The 27,187-nt window shown below is 46.1% G+C and overlaps 1 non-coding gene across 1 annotated transcript; it reads right to left on the reverse strand.

Moving 5' to 3' along the window:
- Positions 1 to 13,978: 13,978 nt before the first annotated feature.
- On the reverse strand, positions 13,979 to 14,052 carry trnat-agu (transfer RNA threonine (anticodon AGU)). Its single transcript has one exon. It is a non-coding gene; the product is annotated as a tRNA-Thr (tRNA).
- Positions 14,053 to 27,187: the final 13,135 nt, after the last annotated feature.

The raw sequence follows: 27,187 nt of genomic DNA on the forward strand, positions 1-27,187 counted from the left end.
CTGGTTTGGCCGAGATTAGAATTAAAGCAAATTTTACGTAAGATTCAGTCAAATGCTGGGAAGGTTTATCAGCATCAAACATTCAACACAATAAATAAGAACAATGGATTAACATTCTATCGTCTTAACCTCTTGTCTTCCGTCTGCAACAACTCAGCCATTCTATTTCCTGCTTTTTGCATCCATACAGAAATACTCCTCAAGAAAGGGCCCTTTACCGTTTGTCCTGCCCGGGCACCCAGATCGACAATGCTGAAAATGTAGAATCAGCTGCTGCAAGCAAAAGGTATTCCATTAATTCAAGAAGGCAGTAATGTGCCTGATCGAAAGAAGGGGTGTGCACCCCTTTTAATCAGACCAGGCAGGCTGGTCATGCCGGTTTGATTCCCGGTCAGTACAGAACCCTGTACAGTTTGAATTTGGCACCCATAGGACCAATTCACAAGCCAGCTTCTCACATCCTTTCAGCGCTAGAGGAAGCAGGACTGACTAATATTCAGGGAAGTGGGTGTTTCAGAAGATTGACACTGAATGTAAGTTTATCCCAATTCAGGCGAGCTCATGGGTGCAGAAAGCAAAATGTAAAGTTCCTGCATTGGCCGGAATTGAACACGGATGCAAGACGTCCAATGAGACACCGAGCAGAATACACCTGGGAGCCTTTAACTTTTCTCAGTTGTTGGGTTTTCAGTTGCTTCAGTGAAGCTATATGATTTCGAAATATATGGGCAAAATGACACGAAATCTCATGTTTTTAATGGAAAGTATTTAAGTTTTCTGCAATGTCTATCGGCTATAAGAAGCTGAGATTTGACTAAAACCTAGCGGGGTTCGTCCGGGGTTTGAACCCGGGACTACTCACAGCTTTGAAACACCAAAGCAAGAAGGTGAGCAAACCCGTTTTAAACAGATATAGAATGATCCGCGACTGACAGCAATTCTGATTACGATTAGCAACAACGTCAGACACCTTATCCATTAGGCCAAGAACATTTCTCGTGCAAACCTGTTATTTTGCTGCCAAAGGCCAGCCCTGCTTTCGAAATGCTTGTCTGTCGAGCGGTCCCGCAGGTCTAAATGTATCGACTGGTTTAAAAGCATTAATTCAGATTGCTGCGAATGGGACATGTGCCCCAGGAATCGCGGTGGTAGCAGAGCAAACGTAATGGTGTAAGTAGGTGAAAGTGAATGTTAGATTAAGGTAATGCCGCAGGAAAGTGACAAAGAAACGGAAGGAGGAAAGTAAAGGAGGGCTATAGATTGTGGACGGATGAAAAAGCTGGGAGAAGAGGCGTGTTTGAATTATGGAGCATCAAGCTCAGGCATGTGAGAGCACGGGGTTTGAAGGAGTAAATAGGTTTTCACCATCAATAAAAGAATACTGTTTGATGTAGTGAAGATTGATTTTTCGCTGTGTTCTATCAGCAGGTGCCACAGAAAACAGAAGTTATAAAGCGAGCTATACCGTGATTCGGATTCGAACCAAAGTTGCTGCGGCCACAGTGCAGAGTACTGACCAGTATATGATCCCAGCGTCATACATCAGCTACTCCAGCACTGCCCTAACCACAGCAAAACCACGCACGGCACTGCTTAGAAAAGTTTGATTTTTGGGGAGGATGTCAATATCAGCACCACCAGAAATTTTGACAGCGGTGGAATTAGACCCACGACCCGCAGCAAATGGAGCCATAAACCATAATGGGAACTTGTGGAGCCGCAGTTACATTTAAAAGGGTTGTAGCCCTTTCACAACAGAGTAAACTCACCCCTGGAGATTCATTAGGACAAAAGGCCCCGCTGGGAGTCAAACCCAGGATCGCCTGTTGACTGAATAAGCGCTTTAACCAGCTAAGCCACGGAGCCAAATCGCGCCTCAGCTATGCCGTCGCCTCTCACTGGTATCTATCAGCTACATGTCACAGCCTGTTGGAGGCTGAGGCCGTTTTGTATCGATCCATCTCTCCTGTCTATTCCGCCAAGCGTCCCGATGCTGTCTGTATCTCACTGTGTTTATCTCAGTTTCAAACTCTGAGTTGATTCTAAATGAATATCTGTGTTTATGTTTTACATGAAATAAAGGAGGGGTCAGACAATTCTTCCTCTGACACTGGGGAACTAATGAGCCAACATTGATAACAAGATTTAGATTATTGTGACGCTGCAATTAAAATATTCCATCTTGCATTATATAGGTTCAATCCTGTGCAAAATAAATTGCAATCCCAACGTGATTCCAATAGGCCACTTTTTAATTTGACGTCACAGACGCCACCATTTCACCGCAAGGTGATTCATAACTAATACACAGAGAAGTCAAGCAGTGAAACGGTATTTGTAGAAAGGGTTGTGAGACTGTGGAATGCACTGTGGGCAAGCAGCAGATTTAAAACAAGGTTAAAAAACCGGCAGCCTGTGGGAGGAAGGGGGGAGAGAGGCAAGAGAGACACAGGAAAGATCAACTTGGGAACTATTGGCCCCGAATCTACTTTAAATCCCCTCACTGTATTTAAAACCATTTAATGTCAGATTCACACATCGATGCATGTGAGCAATATAGGACATTTACCGCTGTCTCTGGTCTAAAATAACTGCTTTATTATTTGGTCCCACCCGCTGTGTTTAGGCTCTACCCTGAATATTTATCTCCGACCTAGAATCAGTTTGTAATCTGGAGACAAGGTTTCTGCAGCCGGCGGGCAGGGAGCAGAGGCTGTGGCTGATCTGTGTCATGTGGGAGCAGAACACAAAGTTCCTGCTGTTTATTTTCATTACCCTGCAGAATATTCCACACTGTTCTCAACATCTTACATACCGTTAAATATCGGAAGTTTTCTTTTGTTGTAATGATCGCTGCGATTCTTCTGGACTTGCTGAATTTGCAGCAAATTAAACATCATGAAACCATCATCGCCAATAATAAACATGGTCAGCGATTTGAGAATTTAATTTTTTGGGTAGATATTTTCGGGGCTGCAATGGCCGAGTGGTGAAGGCGTTGGACTTGATATCCAATGGGGTTTTCCTGTGCAGGCTCGAGCCCTGCTCGCAGCGGGTTCTCTCATTATTGTAATAAATTACTTCAAATAATTTATTTTCTTCAATCTGCTCCCTCTGGGAGAATTTTGGAATTTTCAATGCCGGTTTTAAGGAAACTAAAGGATTGCCGAGAGACCTGGATCACTTACTTCAAGAAGGTTTGCTGACCGAATTCCAAAAGTGTTCTGCAGATTGTCTGGAAGCTCCAGATAAGGAGGCCTCGATAATCTCTGAGGAACCTTCGCATACACTCGGTGCTGCCCGGGAGCATCAGTCTGTGTAACCATGGGAGAGAGAGAATGGAAAGTCACTGGAAGGCTTGTTTCTGTCAGCAGCAATGGTACAGGAGCTCCATTCTGAAGTGAAAAGCAGAACACATTCCAGGAGACAGGCCAGGAGACAGACAAACGGAGTGGAGATCTGGAAGAGTGACCAGAAAAACAACAAGGAGGACACCAACACATAATTCATCTCCCCTCTCCCGAAGCAGAAGAATTGACCATTCTGAGTTTTGAGTTGCACCACTGAGGTTGTACAGGTCTCTCTCTGTAAAACTTGTATTATTATGTTAATAAAACGATTTGTTTGAAAAGTTTAAAGCTTCATTTGCCAAGGAATTTTCTTGTAAAATCGGGCTGCTTTCGCAGAGCTTGCCTGTCGAGAGGTCCCGCAGGTCTAAATGTATCGACTGGCTTCAAAGCACCAACTCAGATTGGGGCGTATGGGACATGTGGCCCAGGAAGAGCGGTGGTAGCAGAGCACAGTTAACGGTTTAAGTGGCTGAAAGTGAATGTTGGATTAACATAAGAACATAAGAAATAGGAGCAGGAGTCGGCCAATCGGCCCCTCGAGCCTGCTCCACCATTCATTAAGATCATGGCTGAACTGATCCTAACCTCAAATCTTCTATCACTCTGCATCCACCCGAACCCATGTGATCTCCTGGGAGAGGCGAAAAACCAGATAAAGACCCAATGGCCAATTTGGGAGAAAAAAATCTGGGAAATTCCTCTCCGACCCATCTAGGCGATCGAAATTCTTCCAGGAGATCACTCTGTCCCTATATTTTCTACAGTACTTACCTTCTGTAAAGGCGATCTCCACCCCAGCCAGGAACAGGAATATAACCATCTCCTGAAATCTAACAGAATTAGAACACAGTAGGAGCAGAACCAGGCTACACGGCCCCTGGGCCCACTCCACTACCTACAGGGCCATGACTATTCCGAACCTAGACTCATGTCCAATTTCCTGCCCGCTCCCCGTAACCCTTAATTCCCTTTACTTCTAGGAAACTATCTATTTCTGTTTTAAATGTATTTAATGATGTAGCTTCCACAGCTTTCTGGGGCAGCAAATTCCACAAACCTACCACCCTCTGAGTGAAGAAGTTTCTCCTCATCTCAGTTTTGAACGAGCATCCCCTTATTCTAAGATTATGCCCCCTAGTTCTAGTTTCACCCTTCATTGGGAACATCCTCACCGCATCCAACCAATCAAGCCCCCTCACAATCTTATATGATTCAATAAGATCGCCTCTCATTCTTCTGAACTCCAATGAGTAGAGTCCCAATCTACTCAACCTCTCCTCATATGACCACCCCCTCATCCCCGGGATTAGCCGAGTGAACCTTCTTTGCACTGACTCGAGAGCAAGTATGTCTTTTCTTAAGTATGGACACCAAAACTGTATGCAGTATTCCAGGTGCGGTCTCGCCAATACCTTGTACAACTGCAGCAATACCTCCCTGTTTTTATATTCCATCCCCGTAGCAATAAAAGCCAACATTCCATTGGCCTTCTTGATCACTTGCTGCACCTGCATACTAACTTTTTGAGTTTCTTGCACCAGGACCCCCAGATCCCTTTCTACTACAGTACTTTCCAGTTTCTTGCCATTAAGATAATAACTTGCTCTATGATTTTTCCTGCCAAAGTTCATAACCCCACACTTTCCAGTATTGTATTCCATCTGCCAAATCTCTGCCCACTGACTTAGCCTGTCTATGTCCCTTTGCAGGTTTTTTATGTCCTCCTCACTCACTACTTTCCGTCCCATCTTTGTATCATAAACGTTGATATGTTACACTCGGTCCCCTCCTCCAAATCGTTAATATAGATTGTAAAGAGTTGGGGACCCAGCAATGACCCCTGAGGAACACCACTAGTTACTGGTTGCCAATCTGAGAATGAACCATTTATCCCAACTCTCTGCTTTCTGTTAGAGAGCCAATCCTCCACCCACGCCAGAATATTACCCCAATCCCGTGATTTTTTATCTTGAGCAATAATCTTTTGTGTGGCACCTTGTCAAATGCCTTTTGGAAGTCTAAATACACTACGTCCACTGTTCCCCTTTATCCACACTGTATGTTACTTCCTCAAAAAACTCCAGCAAATTTGTCAAACATGACTTCCCCTTCATGAAACCATGCTGAGTTTGTCCTATTAAATTATGTTTATCCAAATGTCCCGTTACTGTCTCCTTAATAATGGACTCTAACATTTTACCAACCACAGATGTTAGGCTAACAGGTCTATAGTTTCCAGCCTTCTGCCGACTACCCTTTTTAAATAAGGGTGTTACATTAGCAGTTTCCAATCTGCCGGGACCTTTGCTGAGTCCAGTGAGTTTTGGAAAATTATTACCAATGCATCCACAATCCATACCGCTACTTCCCTCAAGACCCTAGGATGCAAGCCATCAGGTCCAGGGGTTTTATCCGTCTTGAGTCCTATTATTTTACCAAGTACCACTTCCTTAGTGATTTTAATCGTATTTAGTTCCTCCCCCCCTAGAGCCCCCTGTTTGTCCAGTGTTCTTAGTGTCCTCTACTGTAAGGACTGATACAAAATAATTGTTCAGTGTTTTTGCCATCTCCATGTTTCCCACCATTAATTTCCCTGTCTGATCCTCTAAGGGGCCAACATTTACTTTAGCCACCCTTTTTCTTTTTATGCAACTATAGAAACTGTTACTGTCTGTTTTTATATTTTTTGCTAATTTACTTTCATAATCTATCTTCCCTTTCTTAATCAATCTTTTAGTTATTTTTTGCTGTCTTTTAAAGGCTTCCCAATCTTCCATCCTCCCACTAGATTTGGCTACCTTATATGCCCTTGTTTTTAGTCGGATACTATCCTTAATTACTTTACTTAGCCACGGATGGATATCTTTTCTTTTACACCCTTTTTTCCTCAGTGGAATATATATTTTTTGGAAGTTGTAAAATGACTCCTTAAATGTACACCACTAATCATGTACCGTCTTACCCTTTAATCTATTTTCCCAGTCCACTCTTATCAACTCCGCTCTCATACCTTTATAGTCTCCTTTATTCAAGCTCAGCATGCTTGTTTGAGATCCAAACTTCTCACCCTCTAATTGAATATGGAACTCAACCATGTTATGGTCACTCATTCCAAGGGGATCCTTTACTAGGACATTTTTAATTAATCCTGTCTCATTACACAGGACCAAATCTAAGATTGCTTGCCCCCTGGTCGGTTCAGTTACATACTGCTCAAGAAATTCATCCCTAATACACTCAATGAACTCATCCTCAAGGCTGCTCTGCCAAATTTGATTTGTCCGGTTAATATGATAATTAAAATCCCCCATAATTATAGCTGTTCCCTTATTACAAGCCTCAACTATTTCCTGATTAATACTCCGTCCAACAGAGTTGCAACTGTTCGGAGGCCTATAGACTACACCCACTAGTGTTTTTTCCCCTTATTATTCCTTATCTCCGACTAAACTGTTTCACTACCCTGCTCCTTTGAGCCAATATCATTTCTCTGTATTATAGTGATTCCTTCCTTTATTAACATAGCCACCCCACCTCCTCTCCCTTCCTGCCTGTCCTTCCTGATTGTCAAATAACCTGGTATGTTTAATTCCCAGTCATGGTCACCCTGCAGCCATGTTTCTGTAATGGCCACAAGATCATACCCATATGTCGTTATTTGTGCCGTTAACTCATTCATTTTGTTATGAATGCTACGTGCATTCAGATAAAGAACTTTCAAATATGTTTTGTAACACTTTGTTCCTGTTTTTTCGCTTTTTAGTACTTTACGTTTTGCTCCATACCTTCTGTCCCTTCCTGACACATTCTGTTTTTTAATTCCCCCACTGCTACCGAAGTCTATGACCTTCTCTGTTGTCAGTTCTATTATTTGCTCTCTAGAAACCTCCCCCCCACTAATTAGTTTAAAGCCTTCTCTACGGCCGTATTTATATGATTCACCAGGACTCTAGTCCCAGCACTGGCCAAGTGGAGTCCATCCCAACGGAACAGCTCCCTCCTGTCCCAGTATTGGTGCCAGTGTCCCAAGAAGCAAAACCCATTTCTCCCACACCAGTCTTTGAGCCACGCATTTAACTCTTTAATTTTATTTATCCTAGCCATATTCGCTCGTGGCTTAGGTAATAACCCAGAGATTATTACCCTTGAGGTTCTGTTTTTTAATTTGACCCCTAGCTGCTCATACTCCTTTAACAGAACCGTCTTCCTTGTCCTATCTACGTCGTTTGTACCAACATGGACCATGACAACTGGATCCTCCCCCTCCCACTCCAAGTGTCTTTCCAGCCCAGAAGAGATGTCCTTAATCCTGGCACCGGGCAGGCAACACAGCCTTCAGGACTCCCGCTCTCAGCTGCAGAGAACGCTATCTATCCCCCTAATAATACTATCCCCTACCACTACAACATTTCTTTTTACTCCCTCCACTTGAATGGCCCCCTGTACCACGGTGCTGTGGCCAGGTTGCTCATCCTCCCTGCAGTCCCCGCTTCCGCCCTCACAGGGAGTAAGTACCTCGATCCTGCTGGACAAGAACAAGGGCTGCGTCTCCTTCAACACTCCATCCTGGATCCCTGGATCTTCCTCAATCGTAGTCACACCGTCCTGTCCCTGACCACGGACTACATCTGCAGTAATTAACTTCATAGGTGTGACCATCTCCTGAAACATAGAGTCACAATCACATCACAGAATCACAGAAACCCCACAGTGCAGATGGAGGCCATTTCGGCCCATCGAGCCTGCACCGACACATATCCCACCCGATTCCCGTAACCCCTACACCAACACATATCCCACCCTATCCCCGTAACCCCATGTATTTAATCCCCCTAACACTAAGGGTCAATTTATCATAGCCAATCAACCTAACCCGCACATCTTTGGACTGTGGGAGGAAACCAGAGCACCCGGAGGAAACCCACGCAAACACGGGGAGAATGTGCAAACTCCACACAGACAGTCGCCCGAGGCTGGATTCGAACCCGGGTCCCTGGCGCTGTGAGGCAACAGTGCTAACCACTATGCCACCGTGCTTCTCCCCCTCCCTGATGTGTGGCACTGTCTGAAGCTCGGTCTCAAGCTCCGTAACATGGAACTTGAGTTCCTCTAGCAGCAAACACTTGTCGCAGATGTAATCGCCATGAGCCTCAATGGGGTTCACCAGCTCCCACATCTCGCAACACTAACACATCACCTGCTGCATTCTATATAAATAATTAAATTTCTTATTATTAGTTATGAAGACCCTGCCCGGATACAGATGATAATGTCACACCACTATTCAAAGTGATTACCAACTTAAAGGTATGAAAGAAAAGAGAAGGAAGAAAACCAACCAACCAGCTGATCACCAACCTCCTCCTTGAATACTGTCTGTGGGGCCTGTTTGGTTGACTCATCTCGCTGCTCCGCCTCCGCAGTGCTGTCCAAGCCTGGGAGTGGGGAACAAAACAGAGCTAAAAACACACTCACCTCCCACTTATCCAAACTCTCCCACTTAGCAAAACTCCAGCACCACTCAATGCACAAAGCACTCCGTGCACTGCACTAGCCCCTCCCCTTTTATACCCAGATTCTACTTCCGGTTTAAACAGCCCAAGAGTTTAAGAAACCCTTAAAAAATTAAACTTATTTCAAATAATTGAATTCTTAACACACTAAAATTCCCAAAATACACTTAAATGATTCTTCTCCCACTTAGCAAAACTCCAGCACCACTCAATGCACAAAGCACTCCGTGCACTGCACTAGCCCCTCCCCTTTTCTACCAAGATTCTACTTCCGGTTTAAACTGCCCAAGAGTTTAAAAAACCCTTAAAAAATTAAACTTACTTCAAGGTACTTAAGATTAAGGTAATACTGCAGGAAAACTACAATGAAATTGAAGGGGGAAAGTAAACATAGAAACATAGAAACATAGAGATAGGAACAGGAGTAGGCCATTCGGCCCTTCGAGCCTGCTCCGCCATTCAATGAGATCATGGCTGATCTTACCAGTTCAGTACCCCGTCCCCGCCTTTTCTCCGTAACCCTTAGTCCCCTTAGCCTTCAGAAATATATCCAATTCTCTCTTGAAAATATTTATTGAATTAGCCTTCACAGCCCTCTGTGGCAGGGAATTCCACAGGCTCACCACTCTTTGAGTGAAGAAATTCTTCCTCATCTCTGTTTTAAATGATTTGCCCGCTATTTTTAGACTGTGGCCCCTGGTTCTGTGCTCCCCTGCCATTGGAAACATTCTCTCTGAATTCAGCCTGTCCAGGCCTGCCATAATTTTATATGTTTCGATGAGATCCCCTCTCAATCTTCTAAACTCCAGTGAGTATAAGCCCAAACTATTCAATCTCTCCTCGTAGGTCATTCCCGCCATTCCAGGTATCAGCCTGGTGAATCGCCGCTGCACTCTTTCCATGGCAAGAACATCCTTCCGCAGATGGGGCGACCAAAACTGTACACAATACTCCAGATGCGGTCTCACCAGCACCTTGTACAGCTGTAGTAAGGTATCCCTATTCCTATACTCGAACCCCCTTGATATGAAGGCCAACATACCATTTGCCTTCTTAACCGCCTGTTGCACCTGCATGCTCTCCTTCAGTGACTGGTGCACAAGAACACCCAGGTCCCTCTGCACTTCCCCATCTCCCAATCTATTGCCATTTAGATAATTATCCACCCTCCTGTTTTTACCCCCAAGGTGGATAACCTCGCATTTATCCACATTATAGTGCATCTGCCACGTATCCGCCCATTCCCCCAACCTGTCCAAATCGCACTGTAGCCTCCTGACATCCTCATCAGAGCCCACCCCTCCTCCTAGTTTAGTGTCGTCAGCGAATTTGGAAATATTGCATCCAATTCCCTGATCCAGATCATTTATATATATTGTGAACAGCTGGGGTCCCAGGACAGATCCTTGCGGCACCCCGCTGGTCACTGCCTGCCACTCCGAAAACGAGCCGTTTATTCCAACTCTCTGTTTTCTATCCGCCAGCCAGTTCTCTATCCACGTTAATACTTTGCCCCCAATCCCATGAGCCTTAATTTTGCATGATAATCTTTTGTGTGGAACCTTATCGAAGGCTTTCTGGAAGTCAAGGTACACCACATCCACTGGCTCTCCCCCATCTATTTTACCAGTTACTTCCTCAAAAAATTCCAGCAGATTAGTCAAACACGATTTACCCTTTGTAAATCCATGTTGACTCTGTCCGATCCTTTCCCCATTTGTCAAGTGCTCCGCTATTTTATCCTTAATAATGGACTCCAGCATTTTGCCCACAACCGATGTAAGGCTTACTGGTCTATAATTCCCTGCTTTCTCTCTACCCCCCTTTTTAAATATTGGGGTAACATTAGCTACCCTCCAATCCACGGGTACTGTTCCCGAGTCAATGGAGTTCCGGAAGATGATCCTTAGAGCATCTGCTATCTCCAGGGCCACCTCCTTAAGTACCCTAGGATGTAGTTTATCAGGCCCCGGGGATTTGTCGGCCTTCAGTCCCCTCAACTTACCCAACACCATATCCCTAGAGATACTAATTTCTGTCAGCTCCTCCCTCTCATTAGTCCCTATGTTTGTCGATATTCCTGGGAGGTTATTTGTGTCCTCCTTTGTGAATACAGAACCAAAGTATGAGTTTAATTGGTCTGCCATTTCCTTATTCTCCATTATATATTCTCCCGAATCGGACTGCAAGGGACCGACTTGGGATTTTACCAGTCTTTTCCTCCTGATATACCGATAAAAGCTTTTGCAGTCTGTCTTTATGTTTGCTGCAAGTTTACTTTCGTATTCTATTTTCCCCTTCCTGATTAATCCCTTTGTCCTCTTTTGCTGTATCCTGTACTGCCCCCAATCTTCCGGTCTGGTGCTTTTTTTTGCCAGTTGATATGCCCTTTTTTTTGATTTTATGCTGTCCCTAATTTCCCTCGTTATCCACGGTTGAGTCACCTTTTTAGGTTTATTTTTATGCCAAACCGGTATAAACATGTTCTGGAATTCTTCCATTCTATCTTTGAATGCTTGCCATTGTCTATCCACTGTCAATCCCCCCAGAAACACCACCCAATCAATCTTACCCAATTCCCATCTCATACCCTCGTAATTCCCTTTATTTAAGTTCTGGACCTTAGTCTCTGATTCAATTTCCTCACTCTCCATCTCGACTGAGAGCTCGATCATATTATGATCGCTCTGACCCAAGGGGCCTCGTACAAGAAGATTGCTGATAAGTCCCTTCTCATTGCACAATACCCAGTCTAAAATGGCCTGATCTCGAGTCGGCTCCTCGACATATTGGTCCAGATAACCGTCCCGAAAACATTCCAGGAATTCCTCCTACTCAGAATTTTTACTAATTTGGGTAGTCCAATCAATATGTAAATTAAAGTCACCCATGATGACAGCTGTTCTCTTATCGCACGCTTCTCTAATTTCCCTTTTTATGCCTTCCCTCACCTCCATATTACTATTTGGAGGCCTATATATCACACCCACTAACGTTTTCCTCCCCTTGCTATTTCTCATTTCTACCCATACAGATTCCGTTTCATCCGAGTTAATATCCTTCCTTTCCATTGCATTAATCCCCTCCTTTACCAGCAATGCTACCCCACCTCCCCTACCTTTTTGCCGATCCTTCCTAAATATTGTATATCCCTGGATGTTAAGTTCCCAGCCTTGCCCACCCTGCAGCCACGTTTCTGTAATCCCAATCAAATCATACTTGTTTACCTCTATTTCCACAACTAATTCATCCACCTTGTTCCTAATGCTTCTAGCATTAAGATACAAAGCCTTCAGGCTTGCTTTTTTCACACTCTCATTATGAATTAGTTTGGCCCTTTGTGTTTCTCTCCTTTGCTTATTGCTTCTCACCTTTCTACCATCTATTTCTAACTTCATATGACTTCCCTCTTTTCCACTACCTAGGTTCCCATCCCCCTGCCAAATTAGTTTAAATCCTCCCGAACCGCCCTAGAAAATATTACCCCGAGGACATCGGCTCCCTCACAGTTCAGGTGTAGACCGTCCCCTTGGTACAGGTCACTCCTCCCCAAGAACTGGTTCCAATGCCTCAAGAATTTAAATCCCTCTCCCTTGCACCACTGCTCAAGCCACGTATTTAGCTTATCTATCTTACTCTCTCTAAACTTATTAGCTCGTGGCACTGGTAGCAATCCAGAGATTACTACCTTTGAGGTCCTACTTTTCAATTTAGCTCCTAACTCCCTAAATTCAGCTTGTAGGACCTCCTCCCTCTTTTTACCTACATCGTTGGTACCTACATGTACCACGACAACTGGCTGATCCCCCTCCCCCTTCAGAATGCTCTGCACCCGCTCCGAGACATCCTTGACCCTTGCACCAGGGAGGCAACATACCATCTTGGAGTCTCGGTCTCGGCCACAGAAACTCCTATCTATCCCCCTTACAATTGAATCCCCTATCACTATAGCCCTATCCCTCTTTTTCCCGCCCTTCTGTGCAGCAGAGCCAGTCATGGTGCCCTGAACCTGGCTGCTGGTGCCTTCCCCTGATAAGTCATCTCCCCCAACAGTACCCAAAACGGTAAACCTGTTTTGGAGGGAGATGACCGCAGGTGACTCCTGCACTACCTTCCTGCCTTTACCCTGCCTTTTGGTCACCCATTTACTGTCTGAGCTAGCCTTTACCTGCGGTGTGACCAACTCACTGAATGTGCTATCCACAAGATCCTCAGCATCGCGTATGCTCCAGAGTGAGTCCATTCGCAGCTCCAGCGCCGCCATGCGGTCTGCTAGGAGCTGCAGCTGGACACACTTCCTGCACACATAGTTGTCAGGGACAGTGTCCCTGATTTCCCACATGGCACAGGAGGAGCATGACACGGGTCCGAGCTGCCCTTCCATGACTTAACCCTTACAATACCCTTTTATTTACTACGATTTAGCTTAATTATTGAATTCTACTTAGAATAAGTTTGTGAAAGTACTCACCAACCAGTCACCTACCTGTTTTCTGGTGTTGTATTTTCACTGCCGCCTCCTGTCCTGGAACCTTCTCCACCTAGGTTAGGCTCCTGAAATAAAATAAATTGAACCTACCTTTTCAACTTCCCCTAACCCCTAAAAGGTTAGAGGAGGTGGAAGGGTGGGAGACACTACACTGTAGTGTTTCGGGTTTAGCAACAGCTCCACCTATATAAGAGTTACTGGCCTCCTGCTCTCCCGACTGCACCAGCTGTGAAAGAAAAAGCCCGCGAAAGGTGAGCTTTTAAAGGAGGCCTATTGATTGTGGAAGGAAGAATAATCTGCGTTATGTTTCGATTTCGAACCGAAGTTGCTGCGGCCAAAACGCAGAGCATTAATCACTATACGAGCACGGCGCCACACATCATCAACTGGAGCGCTCCTCTGACCACAACAAAGTAACGCATGGCACTGCCTAGGAAAGCTGGATTTTTGGTGAAGAGTCCAAAATCAGCACCGCCAGAAATTCAGAAGCGGTGAAATTAGACCCATGCCTCGCAGCAACTGGAGCCTTCATCCAGAATGGGAACTGGTGCAGGCACAGTTTCATTTAAAATAATTTTAGCCTTTTCACACGAGAAGAAATTCACCCCTGGAAATTCATTAAAAAAAGGCCCCACTGGGAATCGAACCCAGGATTTCCTGTTTACTAGACAAACGCTTTGACCAGCTAAGCCACGGGGCCGACTACTGACGCAACTTTTCGCCTCCACTCACTGATAGCTATCAGCTTCCGGTCACTGTCTTCTGGACTCTCAGGCCGTTTTTTATTTCTCCAGCTCTCTTGTCCATTCCGCCATGTGTCCCATTGCTGTCTGTATCTCCTGCTTAATTTATCTCAGTGTCAATCTGTGAGGTGATTCTGAATGATTACCCTATGTTTGTGTCTTATCTATATATATAAAACGGTCTGTCTTTCTGTCTGTCTTTCTGTCTGTCCGGCTATACAATCAAAAGTTATAGAGCCTACCTACACATGTGTTACATCAAAAGAAAGCTTATGATTTTCGAAACATCATAAGCATATTTACTTTTTTGAAATTCTTCAGGCAGTATGCAAAAACTCTTCAAAAAGCTTCAAAATTCCACTCATTATCCACTCATTAGTATTGAGTGACGTGAAGGTTGACCAATTCTTTGACGTGATGATTGACCAATCCTACAGTTCAGTCACCTGATCGTTGACCAATCAGTGCGTGCGTGGGCGGGACTAATCATTCTCACCTCAGGGATGTGGCAGCCATTACACATCAGCCGGGCCTGAAGCTAAAAATATGGTAATCGAGGTCAGTACTTTTTCAAAAAAAATAAGTTTTACCAAAAATATTTTAGAAGTACTTTAACTTTCATCTTTGAAGGTATTAAAAGCTAGAAATGTTTTGGTTAAAAAACAGTGGAAAATACCCGAGGCCCCGGGGCCTAGGCTTCTCCAACTGCCGACAGCCAAAATCCAGTCCCAGGCTCCCTGCCCAGACATCGACCAGGCCCAAAAAAGCCCTGGCAACACCGGGCCCCCCCAGCTAGTATGAAATAAATGAGGGGATCAGACAATTCATCCTCAGACACTGGGGAACTAATAAGCCAACAGTTATAACAAGATATTGTTTATTCTGATGCAGCAAATATAATATTCCATCTTGAAAGATTCAGTTTCAATTCTGTGCAAAAGAAACTGTGACCCCAACGTGTTTCCAATAGGCTGCCTTTTAATCTAACCTCACAAACGCCACCATTGCACCTCAAGGTGATTCATAACTAATAAAGAGAGAAGTCAAGCACTGAAAGGGTATTTGTAAAAAGGGTTGTGAGACTGTGGAATGCACTGGCCCAGCAAGCAGCAGATTAAAACAAGGTTTAAAAACCGGCAGCCTGTGGGAGGAATGGGGGAGAGAGGCATGAGAGACAAAGGAAAGATCAACTTGGAAACTATTGGCCCCGAATCTACTTTAAATCCCCCCACTGTATTTGAACCCATTTAATGTCAGTTGCACACATTGATGCATGTGAGCAATATAGGATATGTATCGCTGTCTCTTATCTAAAATATCTGCTTTTTGTATGCAAAATTATCATTGCCGAGATTAAAGACGCTATGCAGAGTTAGCGGCTCTTTTCTCTAGGAGTGTGATTCACTTTTTGGGAATTCACATCAATTAAAATACAAGAGGTCCCGGTTTCAAATCCTGGACCTGCTCCAACATTTTAATAGAACCACTTTCCTCGGCAGGAGACATTCCACAAGTCTTCAAATAATAACCGCCGGAAAATCAGCCTGTGTTCAGCATATCGGAAGAAAACGGCAATTTTATTCTTTAAAGCAGCAATTCAGTCCCAGAAGTGCCGAAGCTGTGAGGTCAATATGCAAATCTGTTTGCTTCCAGAAGCCTGCTCCACATTTTCTACATTCTCAATCTGGGAGCCCGGGCAGGACATGTGGTAAAGGGACTTTATTAAAGGTGGTTTCTACGGTTTGGATCAGAAATACTGAAATAAAAGGGATTTTTGGATGACTCCTTTTGGATTATAATGTTAGATCGGGGTTGGTGAGAGGTTAAAGTCTCAGGACTATTAATCCAGTTGGAAGATACATAGCCTGAAAATGTTACTCCCCAACTTAGACAATATTTTCTCTCACTGTTTGGTAAAATTCTCCCACTTTCTCAACCTAATATTTCACCCAGCTCTAATGGACAGAAGGTGGAATCGAGGGCTCCTTCCTCCTTTCTCACTTTCATCCCGCCTTGCTTCATTTCCATCCTCCTTTATCGTGGTTTCCTGCCTCATTGGACAATGAGCCTGACTTTGATGTTAACTGTGTGATCGACATCTTATCAGTTCCAGACCTAACCTTGTCTTTTTGCAGATTTATTCAACTCTATTTGAAGGAAACTCTCGAAAATATAATAAAACAGCGCATTTAATGCCTGTGTGTTAAAACAGGCGTTTTAATGGTGAGGGAAATATTACAGGAACAGAACAACTCCTGCAGCAATAGAAATCGAGTCAGTGTCCAGCTCTGCTGTTCGGGGCAATCCTCGCCTCCTTCTTTTTCATTTTCACCTTGGTGGGAAAAGCTGAGAACGAACTCCAATCTACACCGGCTTTACACTGGTTAACAGACAGAAAACAAAGAGTAGGAATGAACGGGTCTTTTTAAGGATGGCAGGCTGTGACTAATGGGGCACCACGAGGATCGGTGCTTGGGCCCCAGCTATTCAAAATCTACATCAATGATTTGGATGAGGGTACTAAATGTATCATTTCCAAGTTTGCTGATGATACAAAGCTAGGTGGCAGTGTCAGTTGCGAAAAGAATGTGAAGGAGCTTCAAGGGGAGCTCGACAGGCTCAGTGACTGGGCGAGAACACGGCAGATGGAATATAATGCGGATAAATGTGAAGTTATCCACTTTGGTAGAAAAAACAGGAAGGCAGAGAATTTCCTCAATGGTGAAAAATTGGGGAATGCAGATGCTTAAAAGGGACTTGGGTGTCCTTGTATATGGGTCACTGCATGTGACTGTGCAAGTGCAGCAAACCACTAGCAAGGCAAATGGTATGCTGGCCTTCATTACAAGAGGATTTGAGTAAAGGAGTAAAGAAGTCTTACTCCAATTATATAGGGCCTTGTTGAGGCCACACCTGGAGTACTGTGTACAATTTTGGTCTCCTTTCCTAAGGAAGGATATAATTGTCATAGAGGGAGTGCAACGAAGGTTTATGAGATTAATTCCTGGGAAGGCAGGACTGTCGTATAAGAAGAGATTGAGTAAACTAGGCCTGTGTTCTCTTGAATTCAGAAGAATGAGAGGGGATCTCATTGAAGCATACAAAATTATTACAGGGCTTGATAGGGTGGATGCTGGGAGGATGTTTCCGAAGGCTGGGGAGTTTAGACTCAGGGGCCACAGTCTCAGGATAAAGGGTAGGCCATTCAGGACTGAGATGAGAAGAAACTTCTTCACACAGAGGATGGTAAATCTTTGCAATTCTTTACCCCAGAGGGGTGTGGAAGCTCAGTCATTGGGTATATTCAAAACAGAAGTCGATAGATTTCTGCCTAGTCAGGGCATCGAGGGATATGACGACAGGGCCATTGCTGGGAGCGGTGAGAGCGGATGTTCGGTGAGTATTTAAACTCACTTTCGCGGGCTTTTCTTCACAGGCCATTGTTGGGAGATACCGAAAGCGTGAGAGCTCATTACAGGATCCGGCAGCGCTTCCTCCTTTAATAGCAACAGTTCGGAGCTGCATTTCAGACGCGGCAACAAACCCATGACTTTGTTTGCTGTTCCCCAGCTCCGGGACTGAGTGAGACCCGCGACAGCAGCGAAGTTCAGGCCGCCTGTCCGGCCCCGCTCTCTCCAAGCACTCGCTGCCGGCAGACAGCAGCGATTGCAGCCTCAGAGAGCGTAAACTGCCCATCGCTGCGAAACAATAGATCACTGAAGCAGAGGAGCGCAGAGATTTTCATCGGTAGCATGTAGGTGAGGATGGTCGAAGTTAATATCAATCGGCTCATTGTTGTTGGAACCGCTGAAATTGAATCTTCCTCCTGCAGCAGATGTTACAGGTTTACATATGAAAAATGCCCTCGAGGTGCAATCGACAAATTTGGAGATGCCTTGTAGTGGAACAAGTTAAAAGATCAGCACAGTTAATGCTGAGAACAAATTAAACAGTAGCTCCAGCTGATGAACATTGCACTGGTGAAAATCCTGGGCGGAGATTTAGAGGAAGCGACAGTGGGAAGGGCTGTGCTGCGATTCTAACACTACGCCAAGCACATTCCGGGCAAGTCACCGACAGTAAAAAGAGGGTTTGGAACCACGGGCACACATGACAGAGCATTGGTATTGGGAATGTAAAACTGCTGTCTCCAATACTCTGCTTACCTGAATCAGTCAAAATGCAAGGGACAATACATGACAAATCCATTTGATTGTAGGTTTGATCTAGGGGTTAAATCTAGGGGTATGAATCTCGCATTGGGGATTGTAGATTGAAATTTGCGAACGGTCCCGCCTGAGCCCCTTTTTAATGTCGACTTGTAATATTGGACACGCGCTCAAAACTTGTGCCAATCGGCCTAACAAACAATCGATCAGGGCCCAAATCATTCTCCAACAATCCCCAGCGGCTTTGGAGGAAGGTCAATGCAAACTGCCATGTAAATATCATGGCTTTAAAGACACTCAATTAAAGTAGTTTTTTTAGCAAGCAATCACCTCTGATGGTTCTAAGTATATTTGTGTGTGGTGAAATTAGATACAAATGTATCTGTGAGTTGCTATTGTGTTACATGTAAATGCTTTTACTCCTCAGTTCGTTACAAATATATTTAGATGTATCTGTATTATTTAGTAATGTATTTGTTAGGGGAATCTGTGCCAGTTATAAATGTATTTCTGAGCGCTGCAAATGTCCAGTCCGGCCCCATTCTACCTTCTCATTGCTCCCACGTGGGACACGGCAGACCATCTGTTACATTCGGATTCAACTTTTGCTTTTATTGATATTTTGAAAATATGAGGTTTAGAAAGTAATAACTCTGCATCCATCAGCCTCTCTGATAATGCCTGAGCGGCACTTACCCTGTCCGATAAGCCCTGAGAGTCCCTTACCCGCTCTAGAATTTCTTGAGCATCCCTTACCGTGTCTGTTACTGTTGGAGCGTCGCTTACCCTATCTGATACATCCCGAGAATCCCTTACACTGTCTGGTACACCGGGAGGGTAACTTACCCTGTCTGGTACATCTAGAGCGTCCCGTACCCTATCTGATACATCCGGAGCATCCCTTACACTGTCTGGTAAATCCGGAGCGTCCCTTAAACTGTCTGCTACATCCGGAGCATCCCTTACCCTGCCTGGTGCATCCGCAGTGTCCATTACTCTCCTTGATAACTCCTGAGCGTCCATTATCCTTTCTGATAACAAGTTTGCCAAAATTGCATATTTCTCCCTTCATCAGCGGCTATGTAGTGCTTCCCGTCGCTCACGCTACTCAAGTGTTCAGGGAAAAGAGCCAACTACCAGGTAAATAAAACCCAGTTCTTCAGTTAGCCTCCACAGTTCACTTGATTTCCGATTGAATTTTCTTGTACATTCGGGCTGCTTTGGTTCCAAAGGCTGGCCCTGCTTTCGCAGAACTTGACTGTCGAGCGGTCCCGCGGGTCTAAATGTATCAAGTGGTTTCAAAGCACCAACTCAGATTGGGGCGAATGGGACATGTGCCCCAGGAAAAGCAGTTTTAGTGGAGCACACTTAGCGGTTTAAGTAGGAGAAAGTGAATATTAGATTAAGGTAATACCGCAGGAAAGTTACAGTGAAATTGAAGGAGTAACGTAAAGGAAGGCTATTGATTGTGGAAGGAAGAAAAATCAGCACGGTAATTCCGATTCGAACCGAGGTTGCGGCTGTTACAACGCAGGGTACCAATCACTAGAGGTTCACAGTGCCACACATCAACTGCTGGAGCTTTGCTCTGATCACAACAAAGTAAAGCACGGCACTGCTTAGAAAAGATGGATTTCTGGTGAAGGCCAAAATGAGCACCGCCAATAATTTGGAAGCAGTGGAATTCGAGCCAGACCCGCAGCGATGAAGCCTTCATCCAGAATGGTAACTAGAGCAGCCGCAGTTACATTTAAAAAGACTGTAGCCTTTTCACACGGGAAGAATGTCACCCCTACAGAGTCATTAAGAAAAAAAATGGCCGCGCTGGGAGTTGAACCCAGGATCTACCTGTTTACTAGACAAACGCTTCGACCAGCTAAGCCATGGGGCCGAAACCCGATCCGTATGCTCGCCTTCACTCACTGATGTCTATCAGCTACCGGCCACTGTCTTCTGGAGCCTCAGGCCGTTTTGTATTTCTCCAGTTCTCTTGTCAATTCCGACATGTGTCCCATTGCTATCTGTATCTCCCGCTTGGTTTATATCTGCGTCAATCTGTGAGGTGATTCTGAATGATTACCCTGTGTTTGTGTCTTACATGAAATAAATGAAGAGATCAGACCATCCTTCCTCTGACACTGGGGAGCTAATGAGCCAGCATTTATCGCAAGATATGTTTTATTGTGATGCAGCAAATACAATAGTCCATCTTGAAAGATTCCGGTTCAATTCTGTGCAAAAAGAAATTGCGACACCAACGTATTTCCAAATTGCCGCCTTTTAATTTGACGCCACAAACGCCACCATTGCACCTCAAGGTGCTTCATCTATCATCTATCTATATATATAAAACAGTATGGGCTAAAAATTCAGTTTGGGGCGCCAAGCTCGCCTGGGCGCCGGAATTATCGCTGCGTGCGGAGCCAATTGCGCCATCGGGATATTCAGTTACTGCGCCCCAAATGGAACCGGGCCGCTAAACGAGGCTTCCGGCGCCCCACTTGGGGCGCTGAAACTGAATATCGGCGTGCAAAGTGCCGCAGCACCATCCCGCTGCGGCACAGCATGCTGCGGTACTGCAGGCCTTCCTCCCACTGTTAAGGGGGAGGTGCCTGCAACAGCGCAATCCCCGCTCGCGAGTGCCGGCAAATGAGCCCGGCACCAAGGTGAAGTGCTGGGCTCTCGGGAAACAGCCGGCAATGCCGCGGGGGGGGGGGGTGTAGGAGGCCGGGGACGGAGGTGCGGGTAGGCGGCCGCCGAAAAAGCGGCCGGCCGCACCTCCACCTTAACTAGCGGCACTACCACCACAGGTTGGCCCCTGTGTACCGGTCGCTATTTGCGGCCGGCGTGGAAGAGGCGGGCATGACCTAATATGGCGTTCGGGGCGGTAGCGGGGCACTGCGCACACCGATGACGTCATCGGTGGCGGCGCAGCGCTACAGGCTAACGCCGCCATTAGCGCCCTGCTAAATATCGCGGCGGTTGTGGCCAGTGGCGCTAAAGCCTCTGAGTGGCCTCTTTGGGTGCAAACTGGTGGCGCAATCAAATGAATTTCTAGGCCTATGTCTCTCTGTCTGGCTGTCTCTCTGTCTGTCTGTCTGTCCGGCTATACAATCAAAAGTTATATAGCATACCTACACATATCGTATATCAAAAGAAAGTTCATCATTAGAGAAGTGCTGTAGGCGTATTTACTTTTTGGTCGGACAAACATTGTGCCGACGGTATCCAAAAAACCATCAAAATTCTGCTCATTATCCGCTCATTTGCATCAAGTGGGGGCGGGTTCATTGTGTGTGCGGGTGGGCCATCCTACAGTTGAGTGACGTGATGATTGATCAATCCTACAGTTCAGCGGCCTGACGGTTGACCAATCGGTGCATGTGTGGGTGGGCCTTATCCTTCTGAACCGAGGTGAGTGGCCGCCATCTTGATTCCAAAATGTTCATTTCTTTTTCCCACTTTCTGCGTCTTTCTTTTCAAATCTACATTTCCAGCAAAAAAAAATTGCTTTTATTAAATTGTTTTTAAAAAAAGTTAATTCATTTGTAAATATTTTCTATAACCTGATTCTTTTTCCTACCTTTCCCCGTTTTTGTAAGGCCTCAAAGCCTGGCCATCTCCTGCCCAGCCATGCCTGAGCTAAGTAATTGTACGACGGCTTGTGGCAAGCTCCTCCCCCCTCACCCAGTCTCCCCTGTCACATTACCGGGGGAACGGCGTCGGCCGCGAGGGACACGGGACAGGCACAGGGTGCGCGCCCAGCAGGCGACACACAGAAGCCCGAGGCATAAAGCATGGGAAGCCAGCAGGTGAGATGCAGCGTCTCTCTCTCTTCACCGCTCGGCGGTCTTGAAGCCGGCTTATGCGGGAGTGCGGGGCTCGGGAGAGCAGGGGGGGACTCCGGAGAGTGGGGGGCGGGACTCGGGGGAGTGGGTCTCGGCCTGACCAGGGTGCTGCGCTCGGCTGGGCCATGTCAGTGCGTGGCCAGCACGGAGCTCCGCGGAGCCATCGCCAGCAGAGGGGAAAGGGTCTGCTGGCTACCCCCCATCCCTTTCTCCCCACCTCCCTTTCTCCCCCTCCCTTCCCACCCCACAACCCCTTCCCCCTCCCCCTCGCTCCCCCTCCCCCCACCCACACCCCCCTCCCCCCGCACACCCCCTCCCCCACACACCCCTCCCCCGTCCTCCCCTTCCCCCCTCCGCCCCTCCTCCCCTTCCCCCTTCCCCTCTCTTCACCCCGTCCCCTCCCCTCCCCCTTCCCCTTCCCCCCTCCCCCCTCCCCTTCCACCCTCCACATCCCCCCTTCCCCTTCCCCTTCCCCTTCCTCTCCCCTTCCCTCTCCCTCCCCTTTCCCCACTCCCCCTTTCCACCTCCCTCCCCCTTCCCCCCTCCCCCTCCCCCCCATCGCCCCCCTTCTCCTTCTCCCCCTCCCCCCAAACCCCTCACCCTCTCTCTTCCCCCCTCCCCCCTCCCCATCCCCCCTCCCCCTCCCCCTCCCTCCCCGTCCCCCCATCACTCTCTCTCTTCCCCCCAGTCGCTCTCTCGCTTCCCTCATTCGCTCTCTCTCTTCCCCCCAGTCGCTCTCTCTCTTCCCCCCAGTCGCTCTCTCTCTTCCTCCCAGTCGCTCTCTCTCTTTACCCCAGTCGCTCTCTCTCTTCCCCCAGTCGCTCTCTCTCTTCCCCCCAGTCGCTCTCTCTCTTCCCCCCAGTCGCTCTCTGTCTTCTCCCCAGACGTTCTCTCTCTTCGCCCCAGTCGCTCTCTCTCTTCTCCCCAGTCGCTCTCTCTCTTCCCCCCAGTCGCTCCCACTCTTCCCCCCAGCCGCACTCTCTCTTCCCCCAGTCGCTCTCTCTCTTCCCCCCAGTCGCTCTCTCTCTTCCCCCCAGCCTCTCTCTCTCTTCCCCCCAGTCGCTCTCTCTCTTCCCCCCAGTCGCTCTCTCTCTTCCCCCCAGTCGCTCTCTCTCTTCCCCCTGTCGCCCTCTCTCTTCCCCCCAGTCGTCTCTCTCTTCCCCCCCAGTCGCTCTCTATCTTCCCCCCCAGTCACTCTCTCTCTTCCCCCCCCAGTCGCTCTCTCTCTTGCCCCCCAGGCGCTCTCTCTCTTCCCCCCCCAGTCGCTCTCTCTCTTCCCCCCAGTCGCGCTCTCTCTTCCCCACAGTCGCTCTCTCTCTCTTCCCCCCAGTCGCTCTCTCTCTTCCCCCCAGTCGCTCTCTTTGTTCCCCCCAGTCGCTCCCTGTCTCTCTTCCAACAACAACATGCCGTCAAAAATCCCTCGGCACTGCCGGGCACTTCAGCTAGTAACTAATACACAGAGAAGTCAAGCAGTGAAAGGGTTTTTGTAGAAAGGCTTGTGGGACTGTGGAATGCACTGGCTCAGAGAAGCACAAATAAAACAAGGTTTAAAAACCGTCAGCGTGTGGGAGGAATGGGAGAGGGAAATAACGAGCCACAGGTAAGATCACCTTAGAATCCATTGGCTCAGAATCTGCTTCAAATCCCCCTACTGTATTGAAACACATTTAATATCATATTCACACATTGATGCATTAGAGCAATGAGATTTAACGCTGTCGCTGATCTAAAATACCTGCGTTATGTATGTGAAATTCTCATTGCCGAGATTAAACAATCCGTGCAAGCTCAGTGATTCTTTGGACTAGGGGTGCAGTTGTAGTTTTGGGAATTCGCATCAGTTAAAATGCAAGAGGTACCGGGTTCAAATTCTGGACGTGCTCCAACATTTTAATAGAACCACATTCCTCGGCAGGAGACATTCCACAAGTCTTCAAATAATAACCGCCGGAAAATCAGCCAGTGTTCAGTATATCGTAAGAAAACGGCAATTATATTCTTTAAAGCAGCAACTCAGTCCCAGAAGTGCCGAAGCTGTGAGGTCAATATGTAAATCCGTTTGCTTCCAGAAGCCTGCTCCACATTTTCCACATTCTCAATCTGGGAGCCCGGGCAGGACATGCGGTAAAGGGACTTTATTAAAGGTGGTTTCTACGGTTTGGAAACAGAAATACTGAAATAAAAAGGATTTCTGGATGGCTCCTTTTGGATTATAATGTTAGAACGAGGTTGGTGAGAGGTTAAAGTCTCAGGGCTGTTAATCCAGTTGGAAGATACGTAGCATGAAAAAGTTATAGTCCCCAAGTTAAACCATATTTTCTCTCCCTGTTTGCTCAAATTCTCCCACTTTCTCAATCTAATATTTCACCCAGCTCTAATGGAAAGTTGATCGAATCGACAACACGTTCCTCCTTTCTCCCTTTCTTCCCGCCTTGCTTCATTCCCATCCTCCTTGTTCGCGGTTTCCTGCCTCATTGGACAATGAGCCTGATTTTGATGTTAATTCTGTAATCATAAGAACATAAGAAATAGGAGCAGGAGTAGGCCAATCGGCCCCTCGAGCCTGCTCCGCCATTCAATAAGATCATGGCTGATCTGATCCTAACTGCCAATCCACTATCACAGAACCAACTCCTGCATCTAACAGAATTAGACACCGAAGTAGGAGCAGGATCATGCTACACGGCCCCTGGGCCTGCTCCGCTACCCACAGGGCCATGACCGATCCGAACCTAGATTCATGTCCAAATTCCTGCCCTTTCCCCGTAACCCTTAATTCCCTTTACTTCTAGGAAACTGTCTATTTCTGTTTTAAATTTATGTAATGATGTTTCTTCTACAGCTTTTTGGGGCAGCATATTCCATGGACCTGCCACCCTCTGAGTGAAGTAGTTCCTCCTGATCTCAGTTTTGAAAGAGCAGCCCCTTATCCTAAGACTATGCCCCCTAGTTCTAGTTTCACCCATCATCTGGAACATCTTCCCTGCATCCACCCGATCCAAACTCTTCACAATCTTATATGATCCAATAAGATCGCCTCTCATTCTTCTGAACTCCAATGAGTAGAGTCCCAATCTACTCAACCTCTCCTCATATGTCCATCCCCTCATCCCCGGGATTAACCGAGTGAAGCTTCTTTGTACTGACTCGAGAGCAAGTATGTCCTTTCTTAAGTATGGACACCAAAACTGTACGCAGTATTCCAGGTGCGGTCTCACCAATACCTTGTACAGCTGAAGCAATACCTCCCTATTTTTATATTCTATCCCCCTAGCAATGAAAGCCAACATTCCATTGGCCTTCTTAATCACTTGCTGCACCTGCATACTAACCTTTTGAGTTTCGTGCACCAGGACCCCCAGATCCATTTGTACTTCAGTACTTTCCAGTTTCTTGCCATTAAGACAACAACTTGCTCTACGATTTTTCCTGCCAAAGTGCATAACCTCACACTTTCCAGTGCTGTATTCCATCTGCCAAATCTCTGCCCACTTACTTAGCCTGTCTGTGTCCCCTTGCAGGTTTTTTACGTCCTCCTCCCTCACTACTTTCCCCCCCATCTTAGTATCATCTGCAAACTTTGATATGTTACACTCAGTCCCCTCCTCCAAATCGTTAATATAGATTGTAAAGTGTTGGGGACCCAGCACTGACCCCTGCGGAACACCACTAGCTACTGATTGCCAGTCTGAGAATGAACCATTTATCCCAACTCTCTGCCTTCTGTTAGATAGCCAATCCTCTATCCATGCCGGAATATTACCCCCAAACCCGTGATTTTTTATCTTAATCAATAATCTTTTGTGTGGCACCTTGTCAAATGCCTTTTGGAAGTCTCAATACACTACGTCCACTGGTTCCCCTTTATCCACCCTATATGTTACTTCCTCAAAGAACTCCAGCAAATTTGTCAAACATGACTTCCCCTTCATAAAACCATGCTGACTTTGTTCTATTAAATTATAATTATCCATATGTCCTGTTACTGTCTCCTTAATAATGGACTCCAAAATTTTACCTACCACAGATGTTAGGCTAACCGGTCTATAGTTTACAGCCTTCTGTCTACTGCCCTTTTTAAAAAAGGGTGTTACATTAGCAGTTTTCCAGTCTGCCGGGACCATTGCCGAGTCCAGGGAGTTGGAAAATTATTACCAATGCATCCACAATCCCTACCGCCACTTCCCTCAAGACCCTAGGATGTAAGCCATCAGGTCCAGGTAATTTATCCGCCTTGAGTCCCATTATTTTACCGAGTACCACTTCCTTAGTGATTTTGATCGTGTTTAGCTCCTCCCCCCCTTTAGCCCCCTGTTTGTCCAATGTTGGGATATTCTTAGTGTCTTCTACTGTAAACACTGTGTTTTTGCCATCTCCATATTTCCCACCATTAATTTCCCGGTCCCATCCTCTAAGGGACCAACATTTACTTTAGCCACCCTTTTTCTTTTTATATAACTATAAAAACTCTTACTATCTGTTTTTATATTTTTTGCTAATTTACTTTCATAATCTATCTTCCCTTTCTTAATCAATCTATTTGTTATTTTTTGCTGTCTTTTAAAGTTTTCCCAATCCTCTATCCTCCCACTAGATTTGGCTACCTTATATGCCCTTGTTTTTAGTCGAATACTATCCTTAATTTCTTTACTTAGCCACGGATGGCTGTCTTTTCTTTTACACCCTTTTCTTCTCAGTGGAATATATATTTTTTGATCGGCATCTTATCAGTTCCAGTCTTAACCTCGTCTTTTTGCAGATTTATTAAAATCTATTTGATGGAAACTCTCCAACATATAGGGCCAGGAATTCGGTGCCCCACGGATGAGTATGCGCTGGGTATTCCCGCATAGCGCCAACGAATATGCCGGTTTCATCCATGCACTGCTCATGCACTGGAAACCGGAACTTCCGTTCCCTTGAAGGAAGTGTTTCACAGGTCGAATGCGTGCACCGGAGAGGCAACGTGCACGCCTGGAACTTCGTTTTTTTTACAGGTTTCTCCTGGAGGGTAAGTCTCTTGCAGCTATGCGTTTAAAAAGCAGTCGCAACGCCTGATTTTAACATGGTAAGTG

This window comes from Somniosus microcephalus, unplaced genomic scaffold, assembly GCF_052327205.1.
Source record: "Somniosus microcephalus isolate GS21.2 unplaced genomic scaffold, FLI_Smic_1.0 unresolved_chr1, whole genome shotgun sequence".
Classification (NCBI taxonomy): Eukaryota; Metazoa; Chordata; class Chondrichthyes; order Squaliformes; family Somniosidae; genus Somniosus; species Somniosus microcephalus.